Below are 18,378 nucleotides of genomic sequence, written 5' to 3' on the forward strand. Positions count from 1 at the left end.
CGTGATCACTGGCTCTTGTGATGTTTAATCATAGTACGTAATTTAAACGATTATTTCATCTACATACGTCAATGGGCTCCGGCGTAGCATTTCAGTTCAAATTTATAGCAGTTGACAAGGTACAGATAAGCTCCGTGTGAACTTTACTTCACCGTTCCAAAAAACGAGAAGATAATTAGCACAACAATACTTATGCGTGAGTATTTTTTGTCTGCGGCAGAAACAACGGGCGTTGCAGCAAGAGGAAATTAAACGTAACAGTTAAACCAAGAGTTATAGGCGTACCTGATATGAACCCAGACTTACGTCAGCAGTACTCTCTCTCTCTCTCTCTCTCTCTCTCTCTCTCTCTCTCTCTCTCTCCCTCCTTTCAGATATAATCCATCGCCCTGGCAACGCTTCCATTTGATCGGTTTACACTTGGAAAAGTTCTACACTCTCAAGAAGGGTGGATTCTGCTTCAGGTAACCGTACACAGCAGCAAACTTGAAACGAGGTGCCGGAGAACACCGAGTTCTTCGCTTCGTTTCGAGGAAATGCCCGAGCAACGATTCCTAGTTTCATAAAGGCTCTGAAACGCTTCGCAAATCTTTCTTCCTCGCACCCTCTTTAATGTTATATAATTTTTACCCACTACCTTCGTATATAGTCTTTCTCGTCATTGCCGTATCGTTTCTTACTAGAAGTGCAATTCCATATTCTTATTATCGATTTTATTTCGAATGCTTCCGGTGTTGATCACTTTCCGATTTTCATTAGTGCAGTTAAGCGAACTTTTGCTACCGACGGGTTTCTTCTTTATGTACAAGTATATGTTTCAATCCAAGTAGGAAAATGGAACAAAATTACTGTAGATTATTTTTTGATAAGAAGTATGAAACGGTTTGACTACGCCAAAGATCCCGAGGGTTTTGAATCTTGTTATACACTTGTTCTCTTTTCGTTACGCTGTGGATCTTGCAATTAGCGTGAAGTAATCCAACGACATGAATATATTCGTGTGTTGATTCTTTTTCTTGTTTTAAATAATGGAGAATATCGAGTTCAAATGTTCAAGCCAGCTCGAGTTTATGGAAGTTCCTAAGGAACCACGAAGCAAAAATGGTATGTGATTCGGGCACAAGTGTTTGAAGGTGCGTAGCACATTGTGTAAAAAAGGTATAATCTCCATTAGTTTTCGCGATTCAAGATCAGCGTTGGTTCAAAGTGGAAAAACCTCCTTTTCCGCGAGAGCCGGCGAATAGCAAGAGAAGTGCATGTAGTAGAACGAAGAGCAGCTGGAGCAGGGCGTTCGATCATCCCTGTTATTCCGTGCAACAATGGAGGCTAATCCATCATTCGAATTCTATAGGCAAATGATGAAAGTGTGCTTCCTTTAAACATCGCAATAACGTCAAGAATTGTATCTCGCGGCAAGCCGCCGAAGGTATTGCTTGGATCAATTAATCATCAGGTTGAATCAGGTGTACAATTCGCCGCGTAGACAGCTCGTCCTGGTATCGCGGCCCGATTTGGATCCGACGCTTCTCCAGCGAGAATCTCTGCGTATACTGGAAGAACGAATCTAATACCTTCGCGATTTTCAAACGCCTTGGAACTTCCTCCACCCCTGTAGCTGCCTCCGAGGTTCTTCATTCCCCAATGCTGACTGGTACGGGTTTTTATCGTCACTCCTGGGGGATCGGGTGGAGACAGTAAGACCGACGGAGAAAACAAGCCCGTGTAGTCCATGGGGCGGGAAAACAGTGGAGCGGTTCTCTGTCGTTCTGTACATTCGACGTGTCCCCGAGGACACATAGGTAACCTGACAGCCCATCCAACGAGTCAACCTTTCCTCTTTCTTCCTCGAAGTCCCCTTCCAGCCTACGTATGTGCTGTTCCGGACTCGGCGTCTCACTTTCGTCGACTGGAACTAAAACCGTAAACTAAGGTCCGCTCTTCACACTTAAAACTCTTTCCAAAAGTTCAGCTGTTGTTGGAAGAAGGAAGAGGCGAAAGAGATGGAGGGATTTTACGGCGTTCACGATGAGATCGTTTTGCTAACGGTCCCTCAAAAGTTGATCCTCACTTCTGAAAATATGGCGACGAATTCGAGTCATCTCAATGATTTAGAGCACTGCACTTTGATTTTGAATAATCAAATTTAGGAAAATTGTCATCACCGTTGCACAGATTAACAGATATTTCAGTGTCGAGGAGGGGTCTTTAAGAGTTTTTGGTAACGTGATCCCATACTCATTGTTTCTATTATTCTACCAAAGACCAAGACCAATTTTGAATGTCTTATTGACAGTGAAATCAGGTGCTTAGCCATTGTTGAGCGTTATCGGAAATTTCGTGCCAAGAAGACACCTAAGATACTATGTTTTCATCACCTGTGGCAATAACAGTTCACCAAAACTATCGATTGAGGTGAGACCAAAGGGTTATACGGTTACGATACTCGTAATTAATCTTTTCACTTCCGCAATTTGTTTATCACCGTTTCTTTTTCAAAGTTTGAAACAAAGACTGGTAGGTGCCACTAACAGTGACGATTATTTACTTTCAACCGATCTTGAATTTTCCAATGTTAATATCTTTCAGCACAGTTTCATGTAATGTGTCTCGCGCAGCCTTGAGAGTAAAAAAATTACACGACCTTTCAACCTATCACATGACGGAAAGTCCTGCACTAGCGTTTACGATCCTGTTCCATTAGATGCGCGACGTGTTGAAATAGAACCACCACTGTCACAACATTCAATTTCCACGCTTAGTTTAAGAACCATGTATCTTGGTAAGATGAGAGCTTGAGCTTGTACGTTCTCGAATTCACTCCTTGTTTTTACGACGATAAGCTCCCGGCTTCTAATTGCTTCGGTGGTTGTACACACCCTGCCAAAAGGCAAAAAGCTAAAACTTTCAGACCTGAAGTTCACCTTGAACAGCACGCGTCTCCCACGCGTTAAATGCAAACTCCTAATACACCGAGCTTATACACGCTGCCAATCAGAAGGTCGTGCCGTTTCAATTTTCGCATGTACTCAGGCCAAATAAACGTGTTCTGAACGCAAGGTAAAAAAGTATCTCGTAATCAGCCCAAAATGTCACGGCGGTCTGCTTTGACTACCGTGTGCGTAGAATTGGGCTACAAGTGAGTCTTCAGCTTCAATTCACTTCAAAACAGTGATGACTATTTTTTTTTTATTTGTCTTTGTTTTTTTCTTCCTAATGAATTTACAAATCTCTGGGAAAAGATATTCATTCCCGAAACTCACATTTTTTGGTATAATTCCCTGATTTACCGAAAGTTTAATGTTGCATATTACCAGTGAAATTATTGTGAGATTGGTGATTTCGGTGATAAATGTTCAATGTCTGTTCGCATCAGTGTGAAAAACTTGCTTATATTGTGTCAAGGAAGTTCACGCGGGAAATATTCGTTGATGCGTTTGTTCCATGAAGGCAAGACGATTCAGCCGTTCTCATGTCAAGCCAATGAAATTGGAATCTCTCTCTCGTGACTACAAAAGTAGGCCAATAAAAACTCGGGTACTGGGAAAGAGACGTTTACCTACAAAGGCAGAAGAAAAGCTAAATGTATAATACAAGAGGAAGGATAGAAGGAACTTGAAGATTGCGAGGGAAAAATAGCCTGTTGTATTGTTAGCTCTCCACGGTGCACTTAGGCCAGGATGACAACGAGGCTCTCAAGCGCGTTTACAATACTGTCGCCTTTTCGCAAGAAGCAGCGTTTGAGCTCCGTCCGTTCGAATCGTGAAACTATCCACTTACGGGAGGAAATTGACCCGAAAGTGAAACTGGCGAACAGAGTGTTTAGCTAATAACTTTCTCAAATAAGAGAAAATTTGGAAAAGGAAATCTGTCGTTAACAGTTGTGTAATCTGCGGTAGAATGTCTACAAAGTTACTCAAGAAGACACTTTACACAACAAGTAACGCGAACGAGCGACTCTTCGCGCTTTTCAGGACTGATCTTAAATGGCGGCGACTAATTCTGTTAGCCAACTGCTAACAGTCATGAATAAATTTATCCTCAGTTGCGTGAGGGCATCATCGGGATGCTCGAATTTTTGGAGAACGTCGCTGAAATGGTCTTCAAACGAGGTTGAAAAACATGAGGTACGTTTTGCGAGTCGAGTACGCAGGCGAGAATCTCCCGCTTCATTTCGTATCATCTGAAATTTTAATTATACTTGTCCTCCACGATCGTCAAGTTTTTATAATTTTTTTAGACACCTGCCGGAGGACAGTCACTCCTCATTTGTCAACTGGCTGCTCATTTATCCCACGTATAAGGTAACCCCGTGTAGCTCACAGTTTTTTAAACGAAATTTCAAGCAATATTCATTCTATCTTAAACAGCATGAGAACATTTGAAGCGATAGATTAAAAAATCGAATAAATAAAAAATGGCTTTCGAGCATGAAGATTATCCAAATTCTGATTATTCATTCAAAAAATTTTTTTTGCTATATAGATTTCAGAACAAAAATCTTTGATTCGAAGCCAAAAAATCATAAGCAGTAATACCGTCAAATGCACGGGAATTTGTTTCATCAATGCGATAGTTCCGTGCTCTAAGTATACTGGAAAAAAATATCATCGTCGTTTACGTCTAGCATGAATGTATTGAAGAAAATTGTAACGAATAATGGAATTTCGTACGCGTACGTTGATAAAGAGGCGAAGATGGTGAAGAAATCACTTGAAGTTGATTAAAGAATAAATTTTCTTCTTAAAAAGAAATACGTAATTTTAAATTTATTCGCGTGGCGAATCGTGAAGTGTGGCAGGTTCATTATTGGGGTGTGTTTTTCATTTAAAACAGTGACAGTAATGTATGCGACGAACGTTTCGTATACCGAAATTCTTGAGGTCCTAGCCTCGCGTATCCGCCAAACGACGCATAATGGACCTAATTCATTAGAATAGTCCTTCGTTTTCGTATTATAATGAAACCGCACAATTAGAGATATGCAAAACCGAGGCTGATATCAACCGAATAAAATTCAAGATCGAGCCCGAAGTTCTTAGCTCCCCAATTCGAGGGACTGAGACTCCTGGTTCCCAGGTAATTGAAAATATTTCAGCATCGCCCACACTCCAAATAATCTGGATATTAATTACGCGAGTATAAACGATCAGCATATAAATGAGCCTACACCAGCCGATAACTCATATCGAATGTCCAGACGCTGATACAAATTATTCAAGCTTAAAATGCGTTTTCCGGGATGACCGTAAGAGTTGAAGAAAAACTTAACGAGGTATTTGTAATAGTCAAGTTTGATCATCCTATTGAAATGTATGTATTTTCACAGTGAAATTGATTGAATTATGAAATATATTAATCAGGAAAATATTTTCGAAACCAAAAGTCTCCGAGTTTTCGGACATTTCAGACGTTAATCAATTTCGATGAAATCATACGCCTCTGGGATGAACAGAGATGAAACTTTGTAGAAGACAAATTTTTACCTAGATTCGTAGATCGATACGATATTACGATTACCATAAACCAAATTTACCAAATATTAATCTTATTTTAAACTTATATTTATGGGAAAATATCACGAATTTGAGCCAGTAATTTGAAAAGCGAAGTTGACGGGATTACAAAAGACACAAATAGAATGACTTCAAATAAGATGAAGAAACCTTCTACTTAAAATTAGACAGATAGTTTCTTTAATTAATCATTCAATTCAATATCAACTTTTTACTTTCATAACTCATTTATACATTATTTGAACAATTCTTTCGTTACCTCTTAGTTGACAATATTCATTGAGAATATTCCGTAAAAATTATACTATATTGTAACCGACTATTGCATTAATTGGAAACCTCAAGAATTACAATTTGCCTCCATTAAAATGAAAAATTATCGTTACGTAGTGAACAAACGGTGCCGATAATCGGTCTCTGACGTCATTAGGACATTTTTCAATAGACGGAGATAGTCCTTCTTACACATCAAATCGCAACGCGTATTATTGAAATTAGTTTTTACCGTCACAAAGTTTTCACTGATTTGATATATCGAGAACGAGTCGTGGATTGACTCGCGATCAAAGACTGATGAGAATCCGCACGTGTTACCGGTAATCGGATAAACCGAGCGAGGCTGAGCAGGGACTCGAACGAAAAAAGGTCTCGGTCATTTCTAGGTACATTTTCTTCATTTTCGTTTTCTTCTTTTTCGGCAAACGGGGAAATTGGTGGAAGCACCGACTCGGCCGACCCTGCGGTTTTCTACGCGGGTCACAAACTCCAACTAAACCCGCAGCGAACGAACACCATACGTTCTCTTTCTCGTTTACCCGCGTTCCACGCCGCTTCGGGGATGAAGGAAGGGGCGCAAGGATCCGGCCGGCTCATAGCGAGCGCCGAGTGGAGGTATCACCTAAAAGAAACAGTCTTCTGCACCTTTTGACCCGACATACCAGCTTTCTCTCCTATGGCCGCCTAGCCTCCGAAGAATACGGCCATAAATACCGACTACCTCCCGTTTCGGACCCGCGGAGAAGAGGATCGAAGAGGACCGCCTTACATCCTCCGAGAGATCAGACCGCGAGCGGTTTCCGGGTCGTATGTCATTTTTTCCGGAATATTTTTACTTCGGCAAATACGCTTTTATTCTGGAGATCAGTGAAAAAGCGAGGTAGTTTTACGCGTGGTTTTTTCTTCGCTTTAAAGTGTTTTTTTTTCTTTTTTTTTGTTGCACATCTTGTTCGCGACAAACAACCAGCACATGATGCAATATTTCGATAATCGAATAGTTTTCAGGAATTTCTTACCACCAGACTCATTTCAATCATTTTATTTGAGCGGGGCTGGAGTTCAGAATTTTGAAAGACCCGGAAACGCTTGATTCTGATTTGTTTGGTGGTGAAACTTGACGTTGAGAAATCAAACTTTTATGAAAAAACAAAGTTTTGAATGGTCGGAAACCTGACGGATCAAAGTTCCGAAATGCAGGATTCCGTAAATTCAAGGTGAGATAGTGCGAAATTCCGAAAATTGAAATATACTCGCACAGCGTAGTTTACTCATGAATAATGGTTATAAAAAATCAGACAAACCGTAAATCCGAATGACCAAGATTTCAAACGTAAAATATCGAAAATCCAAAACAAAGAAATATCAAAGTAGTGAAATTTCACCCAGACAGAAATTCACAGAACTGACAATCTTCGAGCATTCGGAATTTCGTTGGTTCAGATTTTTTCATTTTACCCTTTCGGAACTTTGCACTGCCGGAATTTTGGACCATTCGGAACTTTGATGTTACGTCGAAGTATAATTTTTTTTATTTTACCTTTCATTAACAAAAATTCGGAATTTGTTGGTTTCGAAAGTGCTTAAATTCGGAATTTCAACCCCGTCACACTTTATTTATATCAGCGGATTCCCCTAATTTTAGTGTTTCCTACTTTGGTCGTTGTGAATAAAGATACGTTCGGAAACTCTAATCATTCGAAAAACAAGAATAATCCGATTTATAATATGGTTCACCGTCAATTTTAGACGACAAGAGGTGTAAAAATGAAAAATCAGTAGTGAATTTGAATCGAGAAAAGTTGATATCCGTGAAAAAGAAATCGTCTCGTTACTAGAGGATGTCTTTATTTTGTATTTCCTTTTATGGCACATGAAATTTGGCAGTTCACGACGAAAAATTTCGACAGAAGAAATTTTAACCTAAATGTACAGAAAATTCCAAGTTCCCATTATGTTATATTAGATTAATAACGTAGAGTGACGTCAAGAAACTGGAACGATGTAAAAAGACAGTGCGATTGCAGATGTCGCCGAAGATTTCTTTCTCCATTTTCTTATCTCAAAGTACCAACTCGTGTTACGCAATCACATTCAGGTGCCTCGTTAACTGTCGTAATTCTCCGTTCAAGAATAATTGTCTCGGCAGAATTGAAAAGTGAAGGAACGAAAGCTTCGATATATAAATGCAGTCGCCTCGCAGTGGATAGATTTCTTCATCCATTCATTTATTTACTAATTTCCCACGAGAGAGAAGTTTCGATTTTCACATTGCGAGCTCTTCATTTTCCAATAATCTTTATCGCCTCATCAGCATAAATTTTCTTATCTTTTTTCTTGAGTTAAAATTAGATGAAACTCTGAAAGAATTGAACAAACGAATATATACCGACTGCTATATTTTTAATGTATTCAAAACGATCGAAACAGTGCTCGATAAGTTATTCATAGGGTGAAATTAGCTGGATAATTGCTTTATTTTTTCAACTTAGTTGGGGAATTTTTCACTTTTCGTAATTCTGTGCTACATATATTTTCTGAGTCAGTACAATCGAAGCTAGGAATTGATTGTTTCTTCAAATATTACAACTCTAATTGAAAATAATTCAAAATTTTAGTAAAATTGTGATTCTGATCTGTGCATGGATTGAATTTTTGGAATTGTGGTCTGAAAGGTGTTTCAAACATACCTGGACGTGTTTGATTTGAACAGAATTATAATTTGTAACCGCAGATAATTTTTTACACCTGACTGTTACCAGTGAGAATTTGAAATTCTGCCACACGCGATGTCTACGATATTTTGAATCACTAAACCGTCTGAAAGATCGGTAGGAAAGTAAATTCTTGATTATATTACGTGAAAAAAATTAAACGATTTTTAGTCCATATTTTAAGATCACGGGAATTGTTTCAATGATATTAAAATTCAATAAATTGTCTTTACCACCTTTTTCCTTACCTACGAAAGATACAGAGAAAAATGCAGTGGCTCTATTTTCGAGACGTATAAGAAATAAAAATTGACCCCGTAACCCGAACGTGAAGGAAGAAAATTGTTCAATGCGACGACGGATGTGGAGCAGACAGATAAAAATGAGGAAAGTGATTAAAATAACAACTCTCGTTTAAATATCCCGGCGTGGATCGATTATGCGGCTATACGTCGCATTGTGCGAGTCGAGACTCGAAACCGGAGGGACAACCGCATTTTGAAAGTATGAAAACGGCAGACGGGCGGGTTATCGGCGAACCTGGCGGCTCGTGTAATTGAATGGCTTTTAATTAAAAGTTCGGTTTCTTCGTTTTATCGCTCCCTTCCCTTTCCATCGTTCCCTCCGGTTCTGCACGCGGTGATATTGCGTGTCCGTACCACGCGATAACGAATCGGCCGGTAAAAGACAAAAGGCAGAAGACGAGAGAGGAGCGAGAAGCGAGGAGAGAAGAGAGAAGAGAGAGGAGGAACGAGAATGGAGGACCAATTCGCACCCTGTCGCCAACTCTAATCGCGAGGATAGACCTTGCGCCTGGCATCGGGCAGGTTCGCTGAAAAAAGTTGGAAATAAAGTAATTTGCTTCTTGTTCGCTGGCGAGGCTGCCGGGAAAAAGTTACCGATGAGAATTAGCCTCCGCGCCAATATATCGAGGCCTGCTGTGTTGTTTTTTTTGTTACCTTTTTTCTTTTTTTTTTTCTGACCTATAGCAAAACATTTCGTTCGAAGGTAAAAATTGTGCGTCCTGCACAGTCACCGTAACTTGGCTGTGGAAACACATTTTGAGAAAAAAGACCCATCGATTTTGAAGGCTAAACAGTGCAGGGGAGGGGCTGGATTGTGATCGTTCAATTACGAATTGTAGATTACAAATATAGTTTTGAATAGTTTAGAATTGAGATTTAAGGGATGGGATTGAAATTCCGAATTTGAAAAGTTCCGAAAGCGCTGAATTCAATTGTATTTAATAAACAATTTTTACAATCTACTGAAAACGTGATCAGCTTTTATGTGGTATACTTCTGTAATCACAATTTGAAATGGTTTGAAATAATAGGGAAGAATTGGAAAATTCTTCAATATCAAAATGGCAACAAAAAAAAAAAAAAATAGAAGCATCTTTCCATCTTATGCTTTCCGTTTTTCATCCACGGTCAACATGTGTAAAAAGACGTTTATCAATATATAGCAATATGAAACATCCCATTATGTACACAGGATGGCGGAGTAAACACCAATAATTGCATAGGATCCGGATATCTTCTGTATAAATATCCGCCTTATCTATCAAATATTAAATGTTCTTTTCTAATTATATTAAGCGTTTTTGAAGGGATAATTGAAAAATTGTTCAATTAATCTCAGTCAACTGATTATAAACGTTGAAAGTATTGTATCGTAAGGAACTTTCATTTTTCTACATCTTCACATACCGAGCTTTGTTCATTCGGAATGCAGGCTGTTCTGAAAATACTTTTTCAGATAAAAGAGCGTCTGGTTTGGAATGAAGTTTCATGAAAACAGTTATTCTACCGGTTGATTTATCAAAAATCTCGATTTCCGTACACCGATCATTCGTTGCTTCAAAATTCGCATCTTAAAAAAGTCGGGCCTTCATCAGCCGACTTTTTACGCTTTCTGGATTTTGACCCCCGTCCGACGATCGCGAAAATGTTGAAAAACAGCGAAAGCACAATGAGAAAAATTTGATTTGTCATAGTAACTAGAAAAATTGAGTAAAACAGATATCGTTAGAAAAAATTGTTTGAAACTTGAAATTTCTCTCGGTGTAACAAACACCACATTTCGCTGGTACTGCGATACGAATTGCGACAAGAGAATATCCTCCGCGGTTATGATAAGAGGACAGTTACAGCCTAGCCGATGCGGAGGGTGGTGGTGCAGCTGGTTTCGAGTCCCGCGGCGTAGCCGGCGAGACAAGGTTTCGGCTGGTAAGCCGGGCGATCTGCGCTGGCGCGTTGCGTGGGCGGATGGATGGACGTGGGGTTGGAACCCGGCCCCTTTCCCCGAGGCCTCAGTCACCGGGTCGACCTGCAAGCAGCGGGTCTACCGCGCCTATAAAACTGCATCGCATATACGCGGACGTAGATTTTTTTTTCAGCCACCGCTATTCGCATCCCCTCGAGCCATTCCACGCCGTGAGTGAAAACTGCTAATTCCCCGTCTCGAGCCGCCTGGTCAGTAAGATCGTTGATCGCGAATCGGTCCCCGATCATGATGCTGTTTACATCCCACCATCTGGCCATAATCGCAGCCCCCGCATCTTTTGACGCTCTCGAAGAGAGCGTGGCGGCTCGATGAATCGAGATCTGTGACTTTTGGACGAATTTTCACTACGGGAAAATTCCGCGCCTGCGGTTATTCGATTTATTGTGAATCTGATCGAGGCTCTTTCTCCGCAACGATGAGAAGACCGTTTTGCTGCGAGGATTGGTGAAGGGATTGTTTTTCGTTTGCTTATTGCTGTGCGCGCGTGTTTGTGCTTTTGTGTTGGTTTCTTCTTCTTCTTCTTCTTCTTTTTATTTTACCACCGCCATCGGGGTGGGTTTGATGGTTTGTTGTGAGAATACGTGCGGGAACCGCGCGGCCAGCCGCTGTTGTGTTTAATTACGCTGTGCAGATACTTGGACGAGTTGTGCGGAGTCATTCTGCAGTCAGTCGGTCGGTTGTGTTAGTCGTTCCCTAGATTCGGGATTATGCGGGGACAACATTGTGCCACAGTGTCGGTATAGTGACGTTAATTAGGCTTTCGGGTAAATTAATCACGCTCTTTTTCAACCCGGGGATGTCGATCGATGAAGTATAATTAAAACACTATTATTCCCTTCCCCTATATTATTCATATTTCGTCAACCCTGCGACCCCGGAAGCAAAGGACCATGGATATTTATTGGAAACGCTAATTCTGAGGTTAGTATACCCTACGTACGCTCTATACGTCATACGATGTACGCATCAATCTACTTTGCCACGTTACACGCTAATATCCTGTAGAGTACCCTGAAATCTGATGCAATTTGCTAACAAATTTACGGACGCGATCCAGCCTGCAGCTTTTGGCGTCAATGCGCAGTTCATTGGATTAGGAGCAGTGCTTTCAATGCGTACAGTAACGTTCGTTGATAGGTTTCCAGTGGCTTAAAATTTTTTTTGGAATCAAAACTGGTACGAGTCTGTTTTCTAACCGAATTTCATGTCCCAATGACCGGTGACGAAAGTGACAGTAGAAACAAACGATACGTTGATCATTAAAACGTGAACACGTTAAATTTCTCTGTAAAGAAAATTCGTTTCAGGTTCGGTTGAAAGAAAATAGTGAGTCACAAATAGCGAGTAGCACAATTTTCGCATTCTTCCTCGAGTGAAATAGAAACAGAGAGACCCAAAAAGAGACATCCGTTTATAATTGTGAGAAATGTTTTCTTTTTTTTCTTTTTGAATTCTTGTTCGTTCCATCCTTTTTAGCGTTTCGCGCGTTCTCTTTTCCGAAAGTGAAACGGGGACATGAAAGTATGTGCGTGGAGCAAGCCCAGGGGCTTTTAAAATAATTTCTCTCTATCCGCGTTCCATCCTAGCGACTCGCATCACTATTTTATGTACACACAACACGACTGTTTCTGCACTTAACAGTCATACACTTGAAAAACCGCCGTGCAAACGGATGTAAAATCCATCATGCCAGGTGTTACTTCGCATCCGTTTCCGCGAAGAAGAAACAAGGAGATGAAATTCCGTCTATTGATTGGAAAGTTTGCTCATTCCGACTTTTTGAGATTCTTGAGATATTCAATGAGGATTTTCGCCTCGTGTAATGATAGCCGGCGGCATGGTAATTTGTTCTTGAAAGAATTGGACTCTCGGTGATATTAAGGAACATGCGACGACTCGATCATTCGAGCCATGATCGGTAATTATGATCACTCCGTTGTGGACAAGCGTCCGATCAGTGAGGAGATTGTTACAGAGTCCAATGTCTATCAACGCTGGGTTAAGCGACAGACTATCATAGAGCCGAGAATAGTGTTTTTAGGACTTATTGTTGATCGTTATTGCACAGAGTGTGGAAGAGATTGAATTATCACAGGAACTATTCTCTAAAATAAAATTTATTTTGCGAACTATTGGAAGATTGAAGAATTTCATCATTTTTCAGATGGCGCGCGCACTGAACTAAATCGACTATTATCCAGACCGCATTTTACCAGATCTGATGACGGTCGTCTTGTTGAAAAGTATTCGGTTTAAATAAAGAGAAGAACAACGAAACGTACTTAGCAAATTACGTTCGGGATATTCGGAATATTAAAGTCGAATTTTCAAGCTGGGACAATTTTTGACATCCAGAAGTTACGGATTCATGAATATTGCTGAATTTTACCTCAAATTGGCGGTGCGCGTCCGGCTGTCAGATTTGTTCGCGTATTCCCTCGAGATGGAAGAATTGGCGACAGGTTGATGCGAGTTTCCATTATTACCATACCGTTTCACCTTTTTTTACCTTCCGTATTTTTATTATTCGCGTACCTCACGCTGTCACCGCGAAGCGATAGGCGGAGAGACTATTGATTTCTGATTTTCTGGCAATTAGGTGAGCATCGAAACGCGATCGTTCTCGGCAATGGGTTTCTGTCAGGCAAGCTGTTGCTTCAAATGATACGCGGCATATTAAAGATTCCGGCTTTGTGAGGCGAACAAAGGCGTCGGGGGTTTCGTTTTTCCGATTTTCTTTGCCATCATTGTTGTTATTTTTAATTCTCTTTTCTGTTCCTCTCGTACTCGCTTCTGCCCAGCGATTCGACTGCTTCCTTATCTCGATCATTGTGAGATTCGATTGCCGATGCTTTTCGCTGGCTCGCTGATCGACCGAACGGAAGATACTTAAACTCCAAAGACTAATTGTCTCGGCGAACAATATGACGCGGCGTTACGTATCGGCTGTATATCGATCCAGGAAACGTCGAATAATGGAGAAGCGAAAACGGGAAAGAGACGCGAGCGAAATAAGAAAATAGAAAGGCTGAAAAAGAAACGACCGTATCGACTCCTCTTGCACACCCGGCCGTCGAATCGATTTCATGCCCAGCTCGAGTCACAAAGACACCTCTTCACCATCGCAGGGTAATTTCTCATTCCTCAGGTGAGTCGTGAGGGAGACAAAACTCGATGGTTGTCGTCTCGTTAGACGAACCAACGCAATCGTGTATTCCCTAGGATTTGTTGTTTTCTTTTTCAACGTCCAGGATCGAATCGCTCTGATCAAGGCACCTATCCCGGAGAAAAGCAACGAGGTCAGAGGGTGAAAAACTGGATACAGAGAAGAAAGGGAAGACGAACCAAAAGTAGAAGAAACACGGTTACTCCAGTTCCACTTGATACTCAACTTCGCATCAAATGGCATGGAAACAAGCACATTTGTCAACTGAGAAACGCGTGACGCGGAGTTCGTGGTTTACGCAGCTACTCGAACGCGACGTCGTTTCTTCTTGTGCTTTTTATCCGCCAGCAGGCGAGGAACACGGAAGCACGATTTTTCATCCTCGGTCGTTGGGTTGACCACATGCCGGTGAATCGGATCTGTCTCAAATTTCTCCACGATTCCAATTGTCCCGGGCAATTTCACTTCCGCGCATTCTCTTCTTTGAGGTGTCTGTTCGCAAGCACTCGCCTCGGGCAGAACTGGAGCTTCTGGTTGTCGAATCGACGCGTGTGTAATTGACATCGACATCCTGTACCTTCCACTGAGATCCCACCGTGTACCGATCCTCGTTTGATACTAAATTTATGAAATTAATCCGGGTTGAGAACAATCCCCCGCGTCATCGTTGTTCGCGACGCTCTTTCGTGACAAATATTTGGTGTAAACAAGGCACTAAGCTCCAGCGAGATGGCCGTTCGATCCTCGAGCATTATACCAGCTTAAGATCTTTTCTCGTGATTCTAGCGATACGTGTATCGGCCCTTGCAGTAACGAACCTTCGAGCGAGACTTGATCGAAAGTAAGACTCTTTGATGCCGCGCACATAACAGAGGGATCAGTTATGGCCGAACCCTGTGTATGGACGCTAATAGGGTCGCCGATTCCACTCCGAACCATCCTCCACTCAGGACTGACAGGGATATTAGTTATCTACCGTCAATCTTGGCCGGACAATCCCTACCGAAAACAAACCGGAGTGTTTTGATTGAAAACACCGTAATCAGAGGAGGAGGAGGAGAAGCAGTGAAAGAGAGAGTGTACATATATAATATATATATATACATATTATATATGTATATCAGTGAATAAAGTGCAGAGTTGGCTTGCCAACGTGCTCAACTACCCATAACATCAAAGTGTACGCCTCAAATATTTACCCAGTAGTGCAAATAATAATACACCCATGCATACGCAAAGTACGATGACTCGCACGCCGAAAGGTTTTACCTCCGATAGTGGAGTTGATCATGTATTGGCGTTAAAATGATCATTGGACGCGATTTTGGCCTCCGCGTACCTTCTTGGTTCGCCCGATGATTCCAGCCAGATGATCAGGAAGGCTGGAGATGGCCGGAAAGAGCGATAAGGAACGAGAGTTGAAACAGTCTGCGAAGGAACGCGAGGGTAAGAGAAGAAAAAGTTAGTGGAAAGTGAAGCGAGGAGACGTGCAGCCGGCGTAGATGCCTGTTAGGAGATAACTTTACCGGTGTATTGAAAAATAATGAAGAGCCACCCCCCGGGTTTGCCTCCACCCTGTTTTTACCCGGGATATCGAACCTCCGCGTTACGTTTCTCCCGCCCCTTTTTCTCTTTCACTCTCGCCCTCTCTCTCTCTCTCTTTTTCTCTCTGTGTCTCTTATCTCCCCGTCTCTCCAAGCAGTATCTGCGTAACGTGGCTGCGTGTTGATGACAACTGGGTAATTACTTTTCAAGTAGCACACGTGCAAATGAACAACGCACAACGGGCACAATCGCTCCTCGTGATTCTCTGTCGATATTGTTCCTCCAACCCTGTGATTTCCATGCAATACGCATCTTCTGCCTCTGACCGGTGCAATTACTTTTTGTACTCACAACTACCGTGGAATATATTTTCAGCAATTTACAATTAAATCTCGCCACTCGGTCAGTGCCGGTACATTAAACTAGGATGTTGTTTATTTTTCACCGTTCGTTCGTTCGTTTGACTGCCGTTCAACAGACATTTGATCACAAATTGGATGAGGAAATTGTCCGCATCGTCAGGCAGTGGAAACCGCATCTCTGATAAATGTTGGTCATATTTTTCCCGACGGATTCATCTTGTCGCGATTGAAGAATATTATGCTTACGATATTTACAGATTTTCAGGGTAATTTTGTTCATCAGGTATTCAATACACTGAAATCGAAACAATTTCAATAACGTCGATGTTTTTTTCACACGCAAAAAAAGTGGTACACTTAACCTAAATTATTGGAAAATACTTCCGTATGGTTTGGTCATTCGTAACGGATATGAGAATTGGTTTTGGATGTAAGTGACGTGATTCTACGAGGGGACGGAAAAAAATCTTTGAAACAGGTGTCGAGGTCTCACAAACGGATGAACGCGTTGCCGATTTCTTTGGTAACAAAAGCTCGTCATTGTGAGAAAAGTTTCAGATGACTTTCTTAAAAACAGGATATGCGCGTCAGTAGGAATTCAAGTTAAAAGGCGGCTGACATTCGTATGCACACCGTACTCTCCACACAAAATTACCCTTCCACTTCAATTACTCGAGTAAAATTAATTTTGTGCGTGGTATGAGGGTAAAAGGAAATTAAAAAAATTCTTCGCATACCAACTCAACACCAGGTTTAATTTTCATTCTGGGTGAGAACCGCCTGTATGAGCGTACGTATAGTCGTACTAACATGCAGCTAGCCGAACTTCTATAATCCTGAATTATAATAGAAAAGCGTTTCGCGAAGCTCAATAATTCAGTTATACCTACGCAGTAGTTTTCCCACGAAATATTCCACCAAATGCGTATTTATTTTAGGTCACCTTCTACAAAGTAGACCGATTCGTTTTTCGTTTCGTGTACCTACTAACGACATACCGAATTCAACGACGTTTTTCGCCTCCCAATCGTATTACGTTTAGCCATTTAGGCCACGTTACTACGATTCGTAAACCGATTTGAACGTGAAAATAAAAAAGATTACATTGCGAACGTGTATATAATTACAGGAATCAAACGGTCTATTCCAGAGAAGATTTGCTTCGACCGAGTTCAAGCTGAACGCATACCTGGATAGGTATCTACTTCCTTTGAAGAGCAATAAGGACGTTGAACAAGTGATCTTAGTCAAGATTTCTCGAGTTTATGTAAAGGATAGACTGGTAGTTGAAAGACTGTCGGATTGAAGGAATCGCGGCGAACATGTCGGAGCAGACTTGCGGCGCTACGTCAATAAATCACCTGTATTATTGAACGTGTATTTCAGTTTGACACACGGCTCGAGGTGGTCCGGCTATGATACGTTATAAGTCACAGCTGGTAGCAGGTTCAGGCGACGTTCCCCTGTAGCTAAGCTTAACTCGGCGCGGGTAATAGTGCCATTAACCGGTTCTGTATCTTAGCAACGAACCTGCGAGGTCCCCTTTATTGCAAGCTATGATTGATATTGTAAAGTATATATGCCCCACGCCTGCATCGCGCGTCTATTATATGTCTCAGAGGCGAAACTCAATGCGCGCTAAGGACTCGCGGTGTGTCCTGTAAGGGAAGACCAGTCCTCGCCCCTGGGCATGGATGTCCTCGAGGGTTTGGTGTCCTCGCGCTTTATACCGAACCTCCGAGAAGGTTGACCCTCGAGGTCCCTTCTCTCCACAACTTTACCAACTCTCTGTACCTAAGTTACGAGGTACGTTGCTCAATAAAGAATGTAATATAAAAGTTTTTGTGCTTTTCGCTTCTTTCTCTCTGGCGTTCTCGGATGGTCATTCCGTCGCTATATCAAGTGGGATTTAAGTGTTTCCCAAATCACTCCGGTTTACAAAAGCATATTGTGTGTGTAAAAATGGGGGTGGAACTTTAGCTGAAATGCGGTTCACATGTTGAAACAGAAGAAATTTTTTTTTTTTTTTTTCTTAGTACGAAGGAAATTAAAACAAGACGCAATAAATAATTGAAAACTGGAATATCGTTGAAATGTTTGTAACGAACCAATACGAAATTATCGTTATTCCTGGACGTGAGACGTTAAAGTCATCAGATAATCAACTACATTATCGAACCTGTTTAGCGACTCAATCTACACGAAGGCAAAGGACTTGAATGTATAGTGATTCTAAAGGGCGCGGAGAAAGCCATTCAAAGATTTGCTCGATTATGTAATTAACGACTGTTTGTTCAGTCGACTAATAAATTAAAGCCGACTGGTGTCATACTTAACATTGTCTGGGTGAGGATTGTTCTCGATCTTTGTTGGTCACCTTCAGGGTCTACCTTTTGTGTGTCTTTGATCAGGAACCGAATGTTCTCTTCTGAATCCGTTTCGACTATCTAAAGAGAGCTTTTCTCAATCAGGTTGAGCATTCACCGGACGATTCGAGTCAAAGGCGGATTTCAAAA

The 18,378-nt window shown here is 41.4% G+C and overlaps 1 protein-coding gene across 1 annotated transcript in view; it reads left to right on the forward strand.

The window, feature by feature from the left end:
- The first annotated feature begins 10,836 nt into the window (after nt 1-10,836).
- LOC124182358 (semaphorin-2A) overlaps nt 10,837-18,378 on the forward strand; it is a 272,031-nt gene continuing 264,489 nt past the window's right edge. Inside the window, exon 1 of the mRNA XM_046569506.1 lies at nt 10,837-11,710. The gene's annotated coding sequence lies outside the window, so the exon portion shown is untranslated. The remainder of the gene's footprint in view (nt 11,711-18,378) is intronic.

This window comes from Neodiprion fabricii, chromosome 5 (genome assembly GCF_021155785.1).
Source record: "Neodiprion fabricii isolate iyNeoFabr1 chromosome 5, iyNeoFabr1.1, whole genome shotgun sequence".
In the NCBI taxonomy this organism is placed as follows: Eukaryota; Metazoa; Arthropoda; class Insecta; order Hymenoptera; family Diprionidae; genus Neodiprion; species Neodiprion fabricii.